Source organism: Rhipicephalus sanguineus, chromosome 7, assembly GCF_013339695.2.
Source record: "Rhipicephalus sanguineus isolate Rsan-2018 chromosome 7, BIME_Rsan_1.4, whole genome shotgun sequence".
Taxonomy (NCBI): Eukaryota; Metazoa; Arthropoda; class Arachnida; order Ixodida; family Ixodidae; genus Rhipicephalus; species Rhipicephalus sanguineus.
Window position 1 is genome coordinate 72056030 of NC_051182.1, and position 21885 is coordinate 72077914.

The window sequence follows — 21885 nt, forward strand, 5'->3', positions numbered from 1 at the left end:
CGAGTTTGAAAACTGCCCATTTCTAACTTTCATTTCCCCAAAACAAAATGTATAGTTGTATAACAAAATCGAACAGCCATAACACATTCCCAACATGCACACACGGGTGTAAAAAAAAGCCATAAATACAGTTTTTTGTATGTACAGTGACAAATAAAAACAACATTGCTTTATTTTCTACGGAGCGCTGTTTGAAGAGAGGGTCAGCACGCACCAAGGAGATATTTATATTTGTTCTGATTTAAGCAGCGTCATTTCGCGTTTTTGCACTTGTGAAAACGTCGCACCTTTTATGTGCACCTCACAGTCAAAATAGCGCCTTCGTCTTCAAGTGAGCGCTCGTCACCTTCCAGCTTTCCCGACGACTCGCCGAGGGAGCTTCTGACGAATTTCACTAGCAAATGGCTGTATAAGCCTGAGACGGCCGCTCGAACAATGCAATGGCCGTCACATGAGGTACGGAAGGTTCACAAACCAAAACTAAATTCGAAACGCGCGCCGAACCGGACTATTTCGCGGAGCAGTACATGTGCAGTAGCTCCGCCCCCGTAGCCTTCCCTTCATTGCCAAGAAAAGTTGTCCTTGGGGGCGCTTTAGTTGTTTGACGGGTGCGCGCGGTTTGTGTGTGTGCCATGCTGTGTTCTACAATGCTTCGTTACCACGTTTATCGATTATGCACGTTGGTTACGTGATTCAATATCAAGTGTACCTTCCAAGACGATCTAGGTCCTAGTCTCGTGACTGACGGCGAGTGCAGACGTACAGCAGCCTTTTGACAAGACTGTCGCCGAGTGCACGGTACATTGTGGACTGTAAAGCTGAAGAGTGCGCAGTGGATGCCTGATTTTGGTAAGTTCTAGAATATTTCTGAATTACACAGCTAGGTTACTTCATTACATGACGTCTTTTACGCAGGAACCGAGTGTGATCGTCTGGGCGGTGTGTTCACTCTGCGGGGATGATGGCCAGAGGAAGGATGATAGACAGGTATGTTTTACGCTATGCTCAATGCTTTCTGTGCACTTTATACGGTTGTATGAAGCATTCACCATGTGTGTTCACTACCTACAACTGCAACGGGTGGATGAAGGCGCGTTGCTTTGCGCGATACTCCGCTTCTGTAACGCAAGCGTTTCGTGTAATGGCGCTCTTCTTCCTTGGCTGTTCGATTATTCCAAGAATGCCTGTCGCTCGGCCCGCCCGCTTCCCGCTTGCTGGAGTGCGAGGGTAGAGGGGGCATACAAAAGCGCCGCTGCCGCTTCTCTCCGGGAGCTGGATGACCTTGGGGACGCCTGCGCGATGTGTGTCGCAGGGAGGGTCACACTCGCGTTGTCCTTTTGGGCGCAGGGGACCGGAGTGGGGGAGGTGAGGAAGGAGGGGAGGACTGCAGTGCTTGAGAGCATGGCCAGCATGGCCCTTTCTCGTAGACGGGAGGCGGCCGCGACCGAGGAGAGAAAGTGGCCCGTTCTTGGATTCCGCCGCTCAGAAGCGATCGTAAACCGAAATAAGAATCATTTGCAAGATTTTTTGTAGCCCAGTTGTGATTCCGTAAGTAAACTTCTTAGCGTCGTCGAAAGTTATTGAAATCGACTACAGCTGTATACTGCACGAGATCATCGCCTGAAGCTACTTGTACGATGGCTTATGACTTCGGAAATAAAACTGCTTTAAACATAACGTTCATCGCCTAGCCTTCTCATGATGCAGGTACAAATGAAGTAACTCTTCAGGAAACTCAGTAATAATTGGCATGTAGTACGCGGGGAGGAAGATATCAAAACACGCTGCGGCTGCACATGCGCGCGCGGTGCTCTGCAGTGGCGTGTGTTTGTGGCTTTCTCCGTGACTACTGCACCGCGCTTGTTTTTGTTAGAAGTTAGTTGCACTATGGTTAGGATTTTAATCTGACTGTGCAAGGTCGTTGCTACGAGAAACGAACTTGCGTTGGGTGAACCCACTTCAAGATAATACAAGTCAGTGAATTACGTTATATTCTGGTACTAACACCATGTGTGCATTAATTTGAAGTAGCACAAGATGTTTATAATTATCAATTCTAGACAAATATGCCAGTTAGTTGCGTTTGGCAAGGTGCCTTTTGTTGCAATATTTGTGTTTGAGAAAAATGATGTGAAATATTTTTCCCGTCGTTATATTGTTTCCTGAAGCATACTGGTTTATATTAACAGAAGTTGTTGTAATGGTTAAGCAGCACTGTTCCAAGAGCTTTTTATCCACTGTGCTGAGGGGGCAACAGCACACCTCAATTATGTGCTTATCTAAAGTTCATGTTTCTTTTGTGAGCTTTTCTTAAGGGAGCATGAAACTGAAAAAGCGCTCTTATTTGCAGGTTGTGCGACTAAGACGTAGCATTCATTGTGAGAGTGCTACTTTAATTTTATGAAGTAATTATTAGGGGAAATAAATCTAAATTCTCATATGTAACTATGTGTGCAGAAGTTTAGAGAAGGCTGACAAAAGTGGTTAACGGTTTTTTTTATGGCTTGCAGCACTACAAATTCAAACCGATATTCCAGGCATTGATTGGCTTTAACACGACTAGAATTACTTTCCTAAACGGCTCAAATTCATCATATAATACAATATGTAAAGCTCGGCATTATGGAGTGTGCACATGGGCCACACATACTCTTATTTTATCAATTTATGCATTTTATATTGTGTAGCAGAGCTGATGTAATTTTCGTCATTTAAATGACCTATATGGTAATCTGCGTTCTCCAACCGCATAGTGTTTACTAAGTACATAACTTTCTGAGAGTTCGGCTTGCAATGGCACCATTACAGTTGTCTGCCATGAGCCGTTGCTCAGGTTATACCTGTTCCTATAGCGCAATCTGAGTCCATCATTCAAGGCCCTTGCTGGTATATAAACATAGACTTGCCTGAATACATTGTATGTATTGTGTGTGAGCTGTAAGGTCTGTGTGGTGCGCCAACTCATGAATGTTTTCTGGTATCCTTTACATATGTACCCGGTGATCTCACCTGTTCGTGGAACTGAAGCAGACGACAGCTTGCAGAAGAAGATGGGAGCGTTCTACCTGTGAGCCTGGTCGAGTTTATATTTTATGGTAGGCCTTTGTTTCAATCTTTACAAAAAGCTTGGACATGTTGCGCCTGCTCATGAACCTATTGCACCTTTTTTGAGGGAATTCTAAGATCAAAGAAACAAGACGCTAGACGTAACTCCATTAATGTATACTTGATGCTGGACTTGACCTTCTGTGTTGTTTTCCTGTTTTCTAACAGGATTTGCTGAAAGTTTCGATTGGAAATGCGATATAAGATGCAATTTTGACTAACTCTAACTTCACAAAAGTGTTTTTGTCAACTACCTGCACGGGGCCTTGGCAGTACATCTAAGTGTTCTAAGGTGCACGATGTGTTGGATAAAGTTTTCTTTGCAACTCTTATATATTTACTGCGATCTTTCGTGCAGGATACACATGCATGGATACACATACATGGATTCCCTACAAGGACCCTGCGCATCAAAAGCAATCTGTCATCAATGTTAAGTAGACAGATTAAACGAAACGAAGATATGACAGGTGTACACCATATTTTTTTTCATTTAACCTCTGCATGTTTCCCAGTCAATAAATGTTTTTATCCATTTTCTTTTGTTGAGAAATGTCTTTGTACAGCCCAAGTGTTGTAGAAGGTGCATACATGTACTTTTGTATGATGCTTGGCTGCATGTGTATCAACCAGCAAACACATTGTCAGGCACAACTAATATGTGATTCCGTACTATCATCCGGACATATCATAAATGTTATCATGCACTGTAATAGTTCTGTTTCAGGAATGTTATGAATGTCATTGGCCACGAAGCACAAGCTTGGCCGAGGGTCATCGCAAACAGGATGTTTCATACTCCCAAGAAAGTCACTCATAAGGACACATTGGAATGACGGTGGCCAATATGTTTTTGAATGACATTATGAGTACATTAAAACAATTCTGAAGAAATACATTAGAGAATCAAATTAGTGTTGATGTCAAAGGTCGTTTCATGCTCACTAGACTATCACATGTTAATACGCATCGGCCTATCACATGTTAATCCGCATCAGACTATCACATGTTAATACACATCAGAATAATTGGCCAATATGTTTTTGAATGGCATTTCAAATACATTACAAAATTCTAAAGGGACACATTAGAGCGTCAAATAACTGAAATGTCAGAAGTCATTAGACTTTCTTTTTGAACTCGTCTCACATTTTCATAAGGGCAGATACACCAGTTCCATAACCGCGAAGTGCTGTCTGTGAGGCGATGACGTGCATATTACACATAGCAGTTGCAGGCGTATTGACGCTACGCCTGACTGTAGCTTTGCGAAGTCAGATCTGTAATGTTTGCTACAATGGTATAAAAGCAGTTAGCTGACACTGCCACCCCAGTTGGCGTTGTCCTATCCTGGTGCTTGTATATTGTCTTTTCCCGTAACAGTTAGAAGCACTGGTCTGGCTGCGTGGTAGAATACTTGAGTGCCATGAAGAATGCCCAGATTCGATTCCAGCTCGAGCCATGATTTCATTATTTGCTTCCATCGTGATATTTAACCCATCGAGAGCAACGCCAACGCCGTCCCCGCATTTTGTGCGACACGGGCTCCTTCCCACTGTCGGGTTCAGGTTTTCAAACGTTGGATTTATATAGACTGATAATTCCCTGTGGAGCCTACCCGCGCACCATGGGCCTCGATATGCGAGTTAGTGTCGCGCGTGACTAGTGGAAAGTATTTCGAATTGAAAATCAAAGTCAGTTCTACCCCAAGTAAAGCAGTACAAGCTGAATATGATTGGTTCGCCCGTGTTCATCGCGTGTTTATCAGCTGTTTCCTGCTCTTCTGTGTTCTTTTCGTGTGATTATTTGACTATGTATCTATATTAGTGTTCCTTGATAAAGATTATCTGATTTCTGTTGCGACTGTCATATTTGTATTCGATGCTCTCCTTTTCATCCTTGTACTGTTTACAGCGCGGTGCGTCTAACTCTCGGAATTGGCGTTTCAAATCCGCTACAATCTTCCATACCGATCTGGCTGTCGCTTCGCTGCCATTTTGCTGTCACTTCGCTGAAATGCACAGGAGAATTAGCCTTTCGTCGACGCTGGCGTTCACAGGCAAGCGCGCCCTGGCATTCCAAACATGCAAGCTCGGCTTATGTGCGTCAAGCGTAGCACCTGCGAGATGCAATCGAGACATGAGACTGCGTGACACCATGCCTAGATTCCATCCGAGCTCGGGCCATGATCTCCATAATTTGCTTCCATCGTGCTGTTTAACCCATCGAGAACACCGCCGACCCCGGCACTTCATTTTTGATGACACAGGCTCCTTCGCACTGTCGGATTCAGGTTTTGAAACTTTGGGTCTATAAAGAGTCAGAATCCCCTGTGGAGCCGACCCGTGCACCATGGGCCTCGATGTGCGATTTTGTGTCGCGCGTTACTACTGGAAAGTATTTCGCATCAAAATCGGTCAGTTCTACCCGAAGTAAAGCAGTACCAGCTACTTATCATTCGTTCGCCCGTGTTTACCTCGTGTTTGTCAGCTTTTTCCTGCTGTTTTTTTTGTTTTTTTTGTGTGTGATTATGTGACATTTCATATCTTTTAGTGTTCGTTCATAAAGAATATTTGATTTGTGTTGCGACTGTCAATTTTTTTATTCGATGCTTTCCTTTTTATCCTTCTACTCTTTACAGCGCGGTGCGTCTAATTCGCGGCATTGGCGTTTCACCTCCGCTACACTCTACCGTACCCATCTGGCTCTCGCTTTGCTGCCATTTCGTTGTCACTTCGCTGGATCGGACAGGCGAATTAGCCTTCCGTCGACGCCGGCGTTCACAGGCAAGTGCGCCCTGGCATTCCAAACGTGCAGCCTTCTAGGCTTATGTGTATCAAGCGTGGTACCTGCGTCACGTAATTTAGCCAGGAGACTGCGAGACACTAACTGAAATAGTGAGACGACGAGAAGGTTGTCCCTTAAAACACTTCTCATGCATATACATGCGGTGGCTGAGTCGTTTGTTGAGTGCCCTAAATACATGGACAGACGGTCCAAGTCACAAAAATGTTCTTTCGCTATGCTCTTCCGCTGCCCCAAGTGTTTGTGTATAGAAAGTTTAAAAGCTATGGCAGGGCACCCCACAGCCGCGTGGAGCACTATACGAAAACTTTGTACTTCGAGCGAGGCAGTTGTTCAGTCCGCTGCTCATTGGCGCCGCGGGAGCATGAATAGCAAAGGACACGCCACCGCATCTTTACTGTTCTTAAATCGTAAATACTGCACATATCCGAATGCATCTGCATATATGTATTTCTGCGCATGAAATGTGAAGAGATAATACAGTGAGTGTAGCTGATACCGAGAGGATGTACATAGCATGTAGCAGTTAACGGCATACACGTCATCGGACGTCAATATCGTCGAGGAGGATTATCGTAGGCAATATGACCTGGAACACCTAATTCATGTTCATTCAACGATTAAATGCAGTGTATAGGTATGAATGTCACTGATCAAATGGCAATTCATACCTTTCCGTTTGACCCTTTAGTGTCATGGAGACTTAAGATGATGAGCATCCACGCGGAAATACAACCGGCATTTGTATTTACAACACTTGCAGTTATTGCCAACGAACGGTGATAGACGCTTGTGGACGCTTGATATGCTTGAGACGCTTGATAGACGCTCGCACCATAGACCTATGGTGCGAGCGACGCGGATGCTGCCATGTTAATATATGTTATTTTATTAAATGCCGGCTGCACTCCTTCGCGTATTCTTAAAATATCAGAACCTCACCTTGTGTCTCTCGACAGTGTTGGTGAATGTTGATTTCAAACGCATACGCGAATTTCGTAGGCCGCTTCTGGACTTCACGTCGGGAACCAAGTTGTATATTTTATTTATTCATGAGGTACGTTTGCCGTGTTTGCGAAGCGATTACGGTGTGCGACTGCTGACCTGAAGGTCGCGGGTTCGATCCCGGCCGCGGCGGTCGCATTTCGATGGAGCCGAAACGCTGGAGGCCCGTGTATTGTGCGATGTCAGTACACGTTAAAGAACACCACGTGGTTAAAAGCTTGCCTCATAATCATATCGTCGTTTTAGCACGTAAAACTCCAGACAGTATTATTGAATTATGCCGTAGGGCGGGCTGGTAAAAACATTACACAATCTCCCACTAAAGGGAACCATGCGGGGATGCGAAGCAGCGCATGGGTCGACTTAAAGTTCCGTTCATCACGGGCACCTTGCCCGATGTTAACGCGTGCTTGCATGTGGATGACACCATGAATCCACTGTAGTTGCTGTTGCTGTTACTCGTCCCGAACTCTTGTTGGAGCACGCAAGGCGGGTTCATCGCGCGTCTGCAGAATCTCGTTCCCCGACGCCATGCCGTGATGGCTGGGAGAGTGTAAGGGGGAGAGGCCAGAGCGTCTTGCCCAGCCCCTTACACAGGCCCGAATGCGCTAGCGCGTGCCAGCACAGATGGCTTTTTCTGCGTTACACCAACCTAGAACAGCATACGGCAGTTCGGGCCACTAAGTGCTCTGCACATATCATCATCAAGGAGGTCGAAGAACAAGAGGAAGAAGAATTCTTGGCGCGAGCGCGCGCTCAGATTGCTAAGCTAGGTGGGACGGTCGTCCATGGAACTACGGACACAGCCAAGAGCAAAAGGTGCTTCACATCTAAAAAAAGGAAAGCAATGGCGCCTCGGAACCGCTATGCTTGTCAAAGAGTTGCACGCGGAACCACTACACAAATGCAAATCGTGGAGGCAATCACAGCTGAACACAGTTGTTCATGACTGAATTGCTCCGTAATATGTTGCAGCTTGCAAATTTACATGATCTGAGAAGTGCTAGCACGGCACAAATGGAAAGCTCAAGCGCGAGGCCCGCGCGCTCTTCGTGGCGGCTGCTGCGGCGCATACTAATTTCCCATGAGCACTTGCACGCCCTTTGATGGTCCTCGTGCTCTTGAAGAAGGACTATTGTTTCACGGTCGCTATTGTAAAGTGGTTCAATACACGGGCCCTTTAACCTTAGGGAGCCCCCATGGCAACACTGCAGCCGACATTATCAAACATTAGCCGACATTATCCACATTCAGCCGACGCAAGCCGATGTTAGTCATTTGGCTAACAGTATATACCGACATTAACCATCGTTTATGCTGCCCTGTAGCTTCTGCATTATGGATAGACTAGCAGCAAGCAGCTGTAGAGTCCTATTTTCCTTATTCAAATGCAGCATTGTCATACAAGCGGCATTTCGCTGTCGACATCGCAATATTTAGAGAATAACTTGTAACAAGATGCAGCTATTCTCTCATCTAAGCTTTTGAGCCTGTTTAAAACATAAGCAGTTATGAAGCAATGCGCCTTACTATGCGTCATAACAATCCACCAGCCCATAAGATCGCTAAAATACCTCTCGACTGTGTTTCTTCTTATAAATATCGTGGTCTCTACATCTCATCTGACTTACCTGGAACGAACACAACGCATACTTCACAAGCAAAGCTAATATCACTAGGCTATCGGGCGGGAGGCCCACCACTGGAGACGCGGGCGCTGCGATCATTCTGACATGCAGAGTTTGATCACGTGATCTCACGTTGCTCCGACGAAGGGAAGCGGACGGTTGAACGCGTTGCTTTAAACCGCGATTGCTAGCGTTTTCTCCTTTAAACAGTGTTGCTTTCATTTCACTACATGTGTCCGGACATCTAGAGACTGCACAGTGTGGGGATGTGCAGTCAATGTTATTGGCGGCATGGTACTTTATACTGCTCCGCGCCACAGTGCAAGCCTAGAGTGAGCTTTCGCTTTCACCATTCCCTGCTTTGCAACAGCATGATATTCCTATCACCTCACATTCTTTATTGTGATTTCCATCTAATGGGGTTCCTTGCTTATAAGGGATCTCTGTAGAATGAGCCCACCCACATGCGACTCCTTCTTTATGGTGCGCTGCAGGCGACAACGTGGCCAGCTCTAATCACTGATTCAGCTTCTATAATTGTTGGGGTTGCACGTCGCAAAACCAAGATATGATTATGAGAGACGCCGTAGCGGAGGGCTCCGGAAATTGCCACCCCCTCCATGGGTTCTTTATCGTGCACCTAAATCTTAGTACGTAGACCTCAAGCATTAATTCACCGTAAAACAGCAGCCGTAAAGTGTCATACTTATTATCAATGAAGTTGTAAATGCTGGACACTGGTATTTTCACTGAAACGTAAGTTTGCCAACACATGTATCTGACCAAGTTGAAACACGGGTACGAAGCACATATACATATACGACAAGCGCTTGTCAAGCATGTATCTCTGCTTCGTCGCCGTGTTGTTCGCACTTTATAAGCATCAAATTGCCACCTTGACCATTGTAAGCCACCCCTTTGCATCATGCTAGTACATTCGAATGCGCAAGGTGATATGCCCGGCTGGCACACGGTGCATTTACTATCGCAATCGAGCCCTATCGGGACCGTATTTTTCGATCGCGATTGGCCCCTTTGTGCAAACTGCAGAACCGAGTAAATCGCCCAACATTTTCATCCCAATGTGGCTGGATGGCGATCGAAAATGCACCGTGGGACAACCGTAGATAAATCGCGCAATAAAGAACAACATATAAATATTTAAATCGTGCCGCAGACTAACTTACGCTCATGTAAAATGTAATCTAGCTACAGCTCTGAATGAGGCACGAACGTGCATATAGCTCTTGCGCGTTTCCCTCCAATAATTTGAGAAAGGTTGCGGCAGCTTCCAGCTCTAAGCATGTTGGGCTGCTCCTCACAAAGCGGAGAAACCGCTTGCATCGTTCTTTATAAGACTATGCGTACTTAGAAGGAATGCAAATTTGCCCATGCTATTTCCTTCTCGTGTTAACCGCGACTGTTTTGATGCAAACCTACACGAAATAAGTTGCACGGTGGTCACATTGCTCGCATTTCTTGCAGCAAAATTATGTTTTTTGTTTGTTTTTTTGCCTCGAGCACACGATTCATGCCCATTAGATACTTAGTTTGAATTCGACACAAAACGGTACTTCACCTTTTACAAATGCAGCGCTTCTATATGGCTTCCATATCTGTGCCCTAGCAGACGACGCCGGCAGTGAAGGTGGTGTCTAAGCCACTTTGAGAAACGTGTAATTTTTTCGGAGCAAATCATTAGGATTTAGTACAGTCAGCGACTAATCTAGATTGCCACTTTTAGCCCCGCTGCGTAACTAGGGATGGATGTCTCTTTCCCATGGGATATATGATCACCCTCTTTTACGACACGAACTCCTTTGGGCAGCATTTATACAGTGTTCAAAAAAAGCGTTTAAAATCCTCAAAAATTATGCAACGGCGATATATGTTCAATGCCTTCACAAGTGCTTCTTCTGTAGCCTCAGGCGTATAATGATGACTAAAAACATCATGTGGGGCAGTAATAAAAAAATAAATATTTCTTTAATCGTGGAGTTAGGCGGCTATTACAAATCGGAGAAATGAAGTCAAGTTGCAGTTGATTTTAAAAAGTAGTAATAATTGCGAAGTAATAATATTCACCCAAGATCGGCGGCGACATCGAAATGCGAAAGAGCGCTACTGCCATTTTCTGCTGGAAGGTCGCGAGTGAGTGAGCGTCTTGCACCTCTGTAATCGCTGTCTTAAACAGTGACGTCATTCCGGTCATCTGCTTGTTGCGCTCATCGGTGCTTCGGTTTCGGTTTGGCCGTTGAATTTTATTACGCCACAATAATTACTACAGGCCGCCTTTTCTATATCTCAAAGCTACGATGGGTTCTTCGCATAAAAAACTTCAATTCTCGCTTTTTACCTAACTCGACTAATTAAAAATCCATGAATTTACCTTCCAAAATTATTGTCCCAAATGATATCTTTAACCATATTACAATGTTTCCATGTAGAATGCTGGTCGCTTCTGCTTGTAATTGTGCTTGTACAAGTACTTGTACAATGCTGGTCACTGCCGCGCGGAAATTGTTATCACCAATAGACGCAACATCAGCAGGAAGAAGGTTGTTATACTGAATTGATTCGCGCGGTGGGCAAAGGCAAGGAAAATGCCTTCGTTTTACAAAATTGAATGTAGTACATGCTTATAGCGATGGTCATTGCGATGGCACATATATCGCGGTGATAAAACACACGTGCCATGAAGAACGCTACGATATTTCATTTTGTAAACGAAGTTAAAGCGGAAAGAATTTCTATCCGCTGTCAAAAACGGAAAGGAGATGCTGGATGTCATGGCTGTATTCTAGCAGTGCAACTGTGGTTAGAAAAAATAAAACGAGCCGAGGTATTGTGATGAAGTTCTAGGACATCGACTACATTGACATGCATAGGATCACGCTCTCAAGCAACGTACGTATTGCGTCGCATTCAAGTTTTGCAATACATTACTTTAACTAAGGCACTAACGGGGGAAATATTGAGACGTATGCGCCTATGTATATGGTTGCCATAGTTAATAATGTTTAAGGCAAACACCTTCGATGCCTGATCAAACGCTAAAGTTGACCGCCTTAGAACACCAGCTTCGACAACGACGGCGATACTCCCCGCCCCACTTTCGGCTAGGTGTTAAGAAGCTCATGAGTGGCGTCGCCTGCAGACAAATACATATCCGCACCTGCGTTTAAAACATGCCACCCACCCAACCGCATACGTGGATTCTTGTCCGTGGTGTGGAGGGCAGCCAACTCTTTCTCACATTACGTGGGAATGTGAATTAAGGCCCCCAAAAATTAACTCGCCTCAGACTCGGGCGCAAAAATTCAGGACGGAGCAGCGGAGACCCTGCTCGCCAGCGAGGTAGAGGAGGCCCAAGTGGCTCTCCTCGACCAGGCACGGCGGCCTGCTAAGTCCAGCGAAGCAATACAATTTTACATAACATAAAGATTGATTGACTAATCCATGTGCAACAAATTTTGTGAAGTTGCATATTATTGAACCATAGGTGAACATTGAATATCTTCATGTACTCACTTGCACGTGGTTAGGTATATTGTGCCTGCGTTGCACTGACTGTCTCTGTATGTCTGAAAGCTGCTGTAGTTCCACAGCGCTAGACATAAGGCCTGACTCTTATAAGCTTACTCTTAAAACGAGCATCACAAATGCATGCAAGGATTGCAAATATGCTATCTCAGAGCAGCCATCTATGTTTATGCATCCTTTCATTAGTTCTGAAATAAATGCCTCGTCTTTGGTCTTCCGAGTTCTTTCATTCACCTATTTACATCTGATGTTCAAAATAATTTATTTCAGGGCTGTGCATCAAAAATTTTTTTTTCAGAGCTGTGAATCAAGGTTGTGCACAGCTATGGCAGATTTGGCCACTGGCTGGCACGCGCAAAAATGCCCCGTGCAAGTGGGAACGTTGCCTTGTTTACAGAAATAATGAAATAATAAAATTATCTGCGAATTTGGATTGCTTAGGAGGAAAATAACGGTTTTCATTGAGAAACCCTTACACAAAACGTTTTGCTCCATACAGTCTTAAGCCGTTTACAGGAGCAATATCCCTTTGCACGACTGTGTAAAATAGCAGCACTTCTTAGAAGCACCGAAAGTTCTGCGACAACGTGCATGATACCTGCATGCACGCGCACGCACTGCTACAAGAACAAACCTTTTCGACAGTACGACCACGAAAGCAAAGGCGAGCAGCTAACGGCGAAACACGACCACGTCATGTGCGATCACATAACGCGCATATGTGCGAGAAATCTCCAGTGAAATGGCCGCGAAGGCTTACGGCACTGCACTCACGATGTTGAAAATGCCAACCTTCATGTTTTCGAGAGTGCATTTGGTTAGCTCAGCACGCTAACCAAAAAATCCTTCACCGGCATATATCACGGCCTCCGACCCGCAATTGAGAATCAAAGTGGCGTCCCGCCAAATTTAGCGGCGACTAAAGATGACAACTGGGTTGCCTGCAAAATCTGGCGGCTACTGGCGGCCGCACTTTTGTAGATGTCTCCACCCTAAAACCGCGCGGGAGACGTGTGTGTATGAAGGCTCCCTAACAGCGGCAGGGTAACAGCGACACCAAGGTGGTGCGAATGGAGGTGGAAACAGCTGCATTGCGAAGATCGGGAGATGGAACTCCCGCGTGCATCTCTAGTCCGACCGGGGTGACGATACCCCATGGAGGAAGCGGAACGCATTGCCGCGTTCACGGCTCCAGTACGCGCACTGCCTCTCGCGTTCCTGAGTGTTGTGGGATATATGCATAAGAACAGACGTAGGTTATCCTATTACTGGGAAGCGCACAACTTGGCGTTCCTCTCGTCAAACGACGACGCTTTTAAAGTGTGCATATTGAGTGTAAGCGTTCATTATGTGCTCGTTGATGACATGTTTGCGCAGCATTCACCATATGTTGCGCCCAGGCGTATGCCTACTTCAGCTACTAGATCAGTAATCATCATGGACGTTAGTCGTCGGGGTGGAAGCGCGCCACCAGGCGTCAACGTTGGTTCAACCACGTCAAACGGTTCTATAGCTGCCATATACCAATCGACATTATGCAAGCTCTGCCTTCGGGCGTTCTCAGAAACGCGGGCGGCACCTGATCACCTGCCAACGTTTGGTATTCGAACGATGGCTTTCCAACAACCAGGTACACACTCTCGAATATGATGTAATTTATGTTCCGCTTTTCTGCCATGTCTTGTTCGGGAGGGGGGGGGTAATGCTTTCGAATTACTATACAAAGACTATTACAGTACTATTTGCCACCTCATTGTAGTACTGTCATGTTTCGTGGTACTTCGTAGACGATTGCGGGAGACTTAGGGCGAAAGCCTTAAATGCCTCGGAGATGCTTTGGAGGTATCAACACGAGTGATGCAAGAAATCATTGCGTGATAGCGTTACCATATGACCTCATCATGACGTCACAGTTTTCAAAAGTATATCATGTCACTATGACACCACATGTTGACATCATCACAGTCAATCGGCGCTTGACAAAGGTGGGCCGATCACTCAGGCAATGGTGGTCCGGCGTCGCGCCGCTACGAAAACTTTCTGCCCCAAATATGGTTCTGCGCGGCCTCCAGGATCACATGCCCGTCACCTTGTTTTGCACCGAGTCCGAGGTCGGCCCGCCTTTGACAAAGCTACGATGTTATATAATAACGGCATTCTATGACTATAGGTCTCTTCGATTTGGCTTGCACTGCCTGCACTTGTTCTGGAAAGTGCCGTGGCGGTGCGAAGCGGTGCTGTGAGCGCGAAGCGCTGGTTCAGCAAGTGCCGGTGCAGCCGCGACACCGGCACGCCATCCAGGAACTACCACGCGGCGGCTACCACCAAAACGAAGATGCAAGTGCAGGCCTCGTTGGTCGAACAGCCGACGCGGCGTGTATCGCCGGTGTTGTTTGCTAAAACACTGCCGCGGCGGCAGTCTTCGTAACTGGCGTACGGAACGGCTTGACTCTGCAGCGACGACGATTCCGACAACGGCGACCCTCACGGTGACTCCAAGGAGTAGTTTGACGGTGTATGTGTTTAGGTCGCCTGCATGTTGGTACGTGAAGATGTAACTCCTGTTCCCGGGTATGAGAACGTCGTCGTCAGGTTCCATGAGTGTGATTTCAAGAGACTGTTCAGACTATCTAGAGAGACGTTTTACTGGTTCAACGGAAAATGGCGCTGATTTCAAGCTTCAATGAAAGTGCGTGCGAGGCCATACAACAAGAAAAAAGAACAAAAATAGCTGGGGTCCTTTGAACGACGCTAAGACGACTTAACCCGAAAGTCCGGTTATCCAGGAAAGCGTGTGCTCGCAAGATTGTGTTCTAAGGGTTTTACTTACGTCGCCACTTTTCTTCACGCTAAACTAGAGAACGAATGTGACAGTTTTTGTAAACCATTAAGACGCATGTATACGCACGCTGGCACGATCAATACCTTTTTTGAACTCAGAAGTTTTTCTAGACTTCCTATCGCCTCGGCTTCACGATTTCGCAAAGGCGAACTGAGAGCGCAGCTCGCGAGTCGCGCCTTATTTTTGTTACTTTTTTTTAACACGAAAGTGTTTTATGCCGGGGTCCACTAAGACTTTCATGACATATTTCCGTCACGGAAGTACGTCAGTAAAATGAACGCCATCATATGGCAAAGAAAAAAAATTATAAGAAAAAGTTCCGTTGATGGGAATCGAAACCATGACCTGTCGGTCCGTGACGATGGTTGGCGGGCGTTTAGCCCACTCAGCTACCGTCAAACACATCACGGAGTCGACATGACCGCGCCTTTTACCTTTCACACTTGCCTCTCACAGTGCTCTTAGAGGAATGGATGCTATGAGCGTCCCTTTCATAACGGGGCGGGGACATCTGTGCCACCAGGCTCAAAAAAAGAAAAAAAAAAACGGGCCGTGCAACGACCGTCCTATTCGGCGCGTTTCCAATACAAGTTTAATTTCGTGAACGCTTTAAAAGACCATGAGGTGGCGACTTTAGCACAAGCCTCGCTCAAAGCATCCATCCATATGGACAAATAGCTCTCCGACGCTCGCCTGGCTGTCGCTCAGCGTTCCCCGCTCGCCCTGTAAGAAGTAACGGCCAGGCTAGAGGGCAGACACGACGCGCGCAGCGTTTCTCTTCGCATTTCACGACGGCTTTAAGGTGTGCATATCGAGCGTTAGTGTTAATTACGTGCTTGTTGGTGCCATCTTTGCTCGGGATTCACCCCCCCCCCCCCCCATATGCGGTGTCCACGTATCTTTTAAGAACTTCAGCTACCGCAAGGGTTAAATCATGATCATGGGCGTTTGTTGTCGGTACGGAGATGTGCCACTAGGCGTCAACGTGAGTGCGATGCGTCCACATCAAGCGATCCTATATCTGCCTAACAGTAGACATTGAACAAGCTCTCATATACCAATGCACTATAAACAATAATCCACTTCTGTGACGACACGTTTCACTTTGGTTTTATACCGATTCCTATGAAGGAGGGATCAACCATCTTTTTGTACCATTCGTATTGCCGTCAACTACGGTGAATTTTTCTGCTCACGAGACATGTAAAGAGATTCACCTTAATAGCTGCCGAAAAGACGTGGCTAAAATTACCCGTCGGAGTCAGGTTTAACTTGCGTTCGCACGCCCTGAACAACAACACGCAGCGTCGTACGCTCTAAGCTTGGGAGGAGGAAGGAGCGCACGCCATGCTGCAATTCTTTGCACCTCGTCTTGAGCGAGTGCAGGCCAGCAGAGAACTCGTGCAGAACTACGCTTGCACCTTGACAAAACGAGGGAACTGGTGCAGAGGGCGCGCGCGGCAACAGCAAAACGAGGGCGACGGTGCTGCACCCGTTGAACTGGTGCCGCCGGTGCAGCCTAATCGAAGAGACCTTATGCGTCACCTGATGCCTGAACTGTTCTTGATCTGTGACGTCATCACGTGATTATGAATTCCCTTTTCATGGAACGCTCGTGTTCTCCCCGATACCCGGGACGCCAACAGTCAATTTTCGCGTTTGATGAGGCATTTAAGCCTTTTCACTTAAAGGGCCCCTCACCAGGTTTGACAATTTTGAGCTAACGAGCGCAATGCATACACTCGGCGTTCACGATCGCGTCTGCCAAAATTTGCAACGCTACGCGCCGCGGAAATGCGTCAAATTTCAAGGTGAACGCTGCTTGCCCTTCCTCTCGCGGGCGCGCGCTTTAGAGAATGAGGGGATGACGTACATGAGAAAATGGCCCTACGTAGATGGTAGTGCTGTGACGTGGCTCCTCTACGTAGACGACTATGCTCTGACGTCGCCAACAGTAGCACGTGACACTGCGATAATTATTTGACACGACATGTGCAGTTTGTGTAATTTGTTGCTTGAATAGAATAATAAAAATTGAGAGAAATAATAAGACACACAAAGGGAATGTGTGCGGCGTTTTCTTTTTTTTTCGTGAATTGCAGCGAGATGCAGGGCTAATGTGCCTCCGTTTCCCATGCGTTCGTGTCCCCGCGGTTAGCGCATCGAGCAGACGCCAGCCCTGGAAACGAAATTAATGCTCTGGCGCGTTCGAGCACTCATTATGCTCATTTATTCTACCGCGTCCAAGTAAACGGTAATGCGACACTGGCTCATGATACCGCCACTCTCGTGCCCGTAAAAATGTCTCAACTTTCATGCCCGTCCCGCAGAAACAGGCAGTACACCACAGAGAACGCCGACAAAACGCCCACGGCCGCTACATAAAAAAAAATGGTAGCGGCCGTGCAACGCCGCTCGCGTGCTCGGGCTGGCTCGGGCACGTCACGCGCACGTGACCATGCATGCGCATGACGTGTTCATGCGTATGTGTCAAGTGAAGAGGGCAGGGAAGGGATTTGGCTTGCTGAGGCTACACGGGGCAAATGGCAAGGGTTTGAAACTCGCCTCCTCGCATCATGGTTTCGCGCCGCTACAAATTATTGTTTTTCTCAACTCGTAATGATTCGATTTGAAAAATTCTTGTGGCATACTGCTCTTCATTCGGCACGCAACAACTTCCAGCGTCTAACTAAAATTTGCTATGTGGCCTGGTGAGGGGCCCTTTAAGCGAACTTTCGCGTTCGAGCCGCTACCCTTTCAGTTTTTAATAAGTCGGCTATCCCTCACCGTTTGTACACCTGTGTAGTAAAATAAGCTGACGACTGCTCTCGATAAGCATGGAGAACTATCAATGGAGTCAGGTATACAACGGCGCACCTAGCTTATGTCAACCTGAAGAGCCACCGTGTTAGATCTGGTTGTGTGGCCGAATTCTGCTGCCTTTCCAAATAACATTAGTGATAGATGCACAGGAAACAGTTACATGAAAAAACTTATTATGTTTCCATTTCATCGTTTAGCCAAACTAATGCAACGGCCACAATAATATACTAAAAATGCCTGGAGCAGTGCCGTTCAAACGTCGTCTACGAATGCTTCACCGAGCAAGCGCCGCAAGTTCAACCAAGACGAGCAATGTCAAGGAAGTGCTATTCATAGCAATGAATGAATGAATGAATGGATGAATGAATGAATGCAAAGCAGTTATAATGTGTACACGTACGGTGGCCGAAAAATGTGTTATATGCTCCCAAGCTTTGGCGTGCGCACGGGGGGCTGGGGGGAGGGGCCCCCTTGTTTATCGAACGGCGGTTGCGACTTCTCCCGATAATTTTACTCTCGGACAATTCACGTCATTTTTAATGTGCAGGGTTACGGCCACGCATCTTTGTATGATAATGGCGGCCGACTACCCGTGATCTTGCCTTCAAACTGTTTACTTCTCACATTTACCCCAGAAAAGCAGAGGACCAATACCCGGCCGTTATGAGAAGCACGTCATTGCTTCGTTTTGATTTTTGCAACCATCGGGCAGCTTGTATGCTTTAGTACTCAACTAACCAAATTGAGGGTGGGGGGGGGGGGCGGCTTTGCAGTGAGACTCGGCCTCTCGTAATGTAGAACACTGTGTACGCGTATGCTCCCAAGTGAGTCGTGACGGGGGAGGCCAAGCCTAAAATATGCTACGCCGCAATACGCTTCGGAAACCGCATGTGCGTAAGTGCTGTGCCGTCGCTATTGTCTTCGAGGACATACCATGGCGCCATCTGCCCGAATGTCTCCGTGACGTAAAAACCAACATCACGTGACACCGGCTGCTAGGTTTTCAACATTCCCTATGGTTCAGTCCGCTCATGTACGGTCGTATACGTGTTGCGAGTTCCAAACGTTGTGTTTGCGTGCCTCAGCTGTAAAACAACCTGATGTGCATGTCTGAATGATTTCTGTGAACCAAAGGGCGGCATCGCCGCGTCGTCCATTATCGTTAGTGCTTGCGCACGTGGCACTGTCGACGACAGATGTGAAGAGGCCACTCGAGGAAAATGTGCCCCGTCATAAGATATACTCAGTCAGCTATAACTGGAAGTATTTACATATCTGTAGACATACACCTTGAAAACTAAAGGAGTGCCCGGAACAGACTTTGAGGGAGTTTTCGCTTGTCCCACATGGCACTTCTTTTTCCAGGGTGAAAGAACTCTCTCTAGACAGTCAGTTACCCAACGCCTCCTCATGGAGTACAGTGCCGCTCCTGCAGTAAAGCCACTCCTCCGCGGGAGTAAAATTGTTTAAAATGGTCGACCGCAAAAATGGCACATTCCCATGCGCTTACATACGGGTATTCACACAAACAAAACACTGAGAGCGCTCGCGACTAAAATACGTACATTGAACCAGATCCTTACCATTCTATTACGCAGATATGTGTACGCAAGTGTGGTCTTTGGGAGCGCTGGGAGTGTTCCAGTACACTATCAGTGGAATGCTATCTAGAATACACGCCAATAGGCAGACAATCCGTCCAAATTACGGCCGCTCCAAATCAATTCACCATGCGGCTCCGTAGGCGGCTCCCAGAAAAGATAGAAAAATAGCCTCGGCGTAGGTTATTTAGGATTTTAGGCCAAATTTTTACGATTTTAAGTCCGAATTTATTTACACCCAAATAGCACATCAACATACAAATTACACACGAGACAGCAATTGAACTCATGACCCCAAGTGCCCGCAGCAGGCACTATAACTACACCACACTAAGAGCCACCGCATGCTAAATTAGGTTGTCACGGGCTTATATCTTTACACAGTGGTTTGCAAACAGTCTGTTGAGCTTGCAACTTCTGTTGTTGTATCATCGGTGTGTGTTTCCGCATACACTACGTCAGTAAATAGTTTGCCCCGCGTCATTAACTCACAAACACAACCGTAGACACCTTCGCATCCGACTTGGCTTTCTCGTGCGTCGCGCCGCTAGAAAAATGATTGACGTGTGTGCTTTTGAGTTCTCCACCATACATTGCGGATGTTTCGCTGTCCGAAATTTTACAAATATCAGCGTGACAACTATCTTCAGGTGGCGAAACTTACGTATTTGTTTTCTATGAGCGTCTGCTGCTAAATAATATTGGTTATTTTTACCGCGAGCTGCATGTGTCTGCATTGGCAGCAGCACGTTCTCAGGTGTGCGAAGACAGTCTGCTTCTGCATGTTAACGCTATGTACGTAGATGTCAGAAGTACAGGGGTATTGTAAAGTGCATCTACAGAAACATGTGAATTTATTGTGCGTGTACGTACTGTCGCGAGCTGCACGCAGAGGCAGCGGTGCCATCTGTCCACTTAGTCATTTCCTCAATATGAACATATGTGCACTAAGTACGACGCACAGTGCTTGTCAATTAGTCATAGTCAGTATTTCTTGCTTTTATACTCGTCGACCAGCTACTCTCTGTGTGAATAGCCAATACTCTTCAGTATCACGCCGTCGTTAAAGACAATGCCGAAGACGTGCATTCAGGTTAAACGCAATGCCCAATAATTCGCGAGTGAGCTGCCCTAATTCCTAGAAATAAGAATTAAGGCACCTTGGCACTGTTGGTGCCAAACATGAAGAAACGGCGGGGCTGGGCGACCTTCCTTAGCCTACCAGCCAAGTCTAAGTTAAAGGAGTACTGACACGATTTTACAGACATCGCGAAAGGGATATTTTTCGTTTCCTTGGTATACAGTGCCAACGTTCTCCGCATACCTGAGTCGAAGAACACGTATCAAATATTTGAATTTGACTTTGATCCTTTCGTGGCTGAGCATCTGCAAGCCAGCCCAACAGCAATGGACATTATCCTGACGAGTCAACACAGTTCCACCGAGTTTGCTAGCTCTGCGTCCTGCATGCAGCCTAAATCACAGAAATCACTGTCAGGTTCCTGGACGACAATTCACTCATCGTTGTTTACGTGCACTACGAGCAGATGACGGATTTGCCGCTAGTACGTCGCGAGTTTCTGTATCCCCATGACGTCACACTGCTATGAAACCTCACTGAGAAGCCACCCCCTCGATATTGAAACCGAAAGTGTCTTTATAAGGTAGCGGTAATTAAAATATATTCGATGCATTCCCAGGTACCACAATACTCGTTTTAGGTTTCTCGATTTTTATTTTTATTTAGAGCAACAATCTGAAATGTTTTAAAATTGGTGTCAGTACTCCTTTAAAGATAGCCATATCAGCATATAGAGAGTCAGTGAAGCTAAGGAAAGCCAAGTTCAGCCTCTCTCTCTATTTCGTTCTGTCTTTGTTTTTTTCTCTCCATCTTCTATTTCTTTCTATCTCTTTCCATCTGTCTATTTCTCCCTCGTTCTTTCTGTATATCTTTCTCTTTTTCTGTTTTTTTTTCTTTCTCTCGCCCATAGCAACTCAATGATATGGTTCCCTAAATACTTCTACTACCGTGCCTAGATAGCCGATTGATTACGTAGGTCGCCTTTGAACCATGGGTACGCGGGTTCGAATCCGACCTCGCAAGAAATGTTGACTCGTTTTATTGATTTCTATTCTGCCTCGCAACTTCGCCGAGCACATTTTTCTTTTAACGCTCACCTCGCTGCTCGTTCCCGGCTGCTTGTCTCAGCGCTCATCGTTTTCATCTACGGGTAAACAGCGCTACAACGGGATAAAGAAGGAACAGGACCAACCGCAGACTGACAACAACGAATTTTTTTTTATTTCGCCGCAGCAGAATATCTACGTTCGGAAAAAGAATAAAATGAAAAAAAAAAGATATGATGACACTCCGCCACGGTGGTCTAGTGCTTATGGCGCTCGACTGCTGACCCGAAGGTCGCGGGATCGATTCCCGGCCGCGGCGGCTGCATTTTCGATGGAGGCGAAAATGTTGGAGGCCCGTGTACTTAGATTTAGGTGCACGTTAAAGAACCCCAGGTGGTCGAAATTT

The 21885-nt window shown here is 46.4% G+C and overlaps 1 long non-coding RNA gene across 1 annotated transcript; it reads left to right on the top strand.

Moving 5' to 3' along the window:
• The first annotated feature begins 496 nt into the window (after positions 1-496).
• LOC125759310 (uncharacterized) lies at positions 497-3571 on the top strand. The gene is made up of 4 exons (XR_007416877.1): positions 497-849; positions 916-987; positions 3031-3095; positions 3464-3571. It is a non-coding gene; the product is annotated as an uncharacterized LOC125759310 (long non-coding RNA).
• Positions 3572-21885: the final 18314 nt, after the last annotated feature.